Source organism: Seriola lalandi, unplaced genomic scaffold, assembly GCF_002814215.2.
Source record: "Seriola lalandi dorsalis isolate HSWRI2012SDOR001 ecotype SW California unplaced genomic scaffold, Sedor1 jcf7180001964995, whole genome shotgun sequence".
In the NCBI taxonomy this organism is placed as follows: Eukaryota; Metazoa; Chordata; class Actinopteri; order Carangiformes; family Carangidae; genus Seriola; species Seriola lalandi.
In genome coordinates this window covers 1-859 of record NW_019435663.1, presented here as the reverse complement: position 1 = coordinate 859, position 859 = coordinate 1, and the positions used below count along the sequence as shown (strand labels likewise).

The following is an 859-nucleotide window of genomic DNA, read 5'->3' as shown; positions in this document are numbered from 1 at the left end:
ACACACACACACACACACACACACACACACAAGTACCTGCAAAAGGTCCCACTTCAACCCAAGCTCCTGCTGTGTTGAGGAGCAGAGGGCTCCTATGGCTGTACTCATGAACTCCTCGGGGTTAATCTCAGCTAGCTGCTCCAAAATGCTCAGAGTGGGACCTCGATACTGATCCTTATCCAAGAAGATCTTTATGTAGGGAACCATACCAAGGTCTCGCACTGAAACTGGAGTATACACACAAAATTAGCCTTAAATATGTAAAAGTAAACACAAAATGGTGACAGAGTAGGGAATTTAACAAAAAAAAATGGACATGAAAAGAAGTGAATGTGTATACCTGTGTTCTTTATCGAACGCAAAGTAAGAGTTGACACAACTTGAAGCATACAGGTAGTGAGCAGCCTCTCACTTTCTTCTACACATTGCAGGTCCTGGGGATCTAAAGAGCACAAGTACAAATTACAGCAAATTACACAGTAAACATAGAAGGTGACAAGTGGTTTTGAATGTGAAATGTGGCTGCTGAGTCACACCTGCAGGTCAAGGACAAATGTCCACATGCATTAAATGTAAAAATGCACTGAATCAGGACTGAATTTGCTGCTCAGGTTCGCTGTAATGACATGCTGTTCTGCAAACAATCCCTCTCTGCACAATCGTGATTACATCAGAAGCTGAAGAAATAAATATGTTGGTTCATACTTATTTCAGAGGAAGAAACAACTCCAGCCTTCCTGAGAATCTTAGCTCTCCTCCGAAGTTCCCCAAGCAGCAGCTCCAGAAGACCCCAGTCACTCAACACCTCAGCCAGCATACCACTGTGCACAGTCATCCTACAGAGAACAGAAGATAGATT

The 859-nt window shown here is 43.2% G+C and overlaps 1 long non-coding RNA gene across 1 annotated transcript; it reads right to left on the bottom strand.

Moving 5' to 3' along the window:
* Positions 1-44: 44 nt before the first annotated feature.
* LOC111649722 (uncharacterized) lies at positions 45-832 on the bottom strand. Its single transcript, XR_015436751.1, has 3 exons — positions 706-832; positions 341-442; positions 45-227 (listed from the first exon to the last, which is right to left on the bottom strand). It is a non-coding gene; the product is annotated as an uncharacterized LOC111649722 (long non-coding RNA).
* Positions 833-859: the final 27 nt, after the last annotated feature.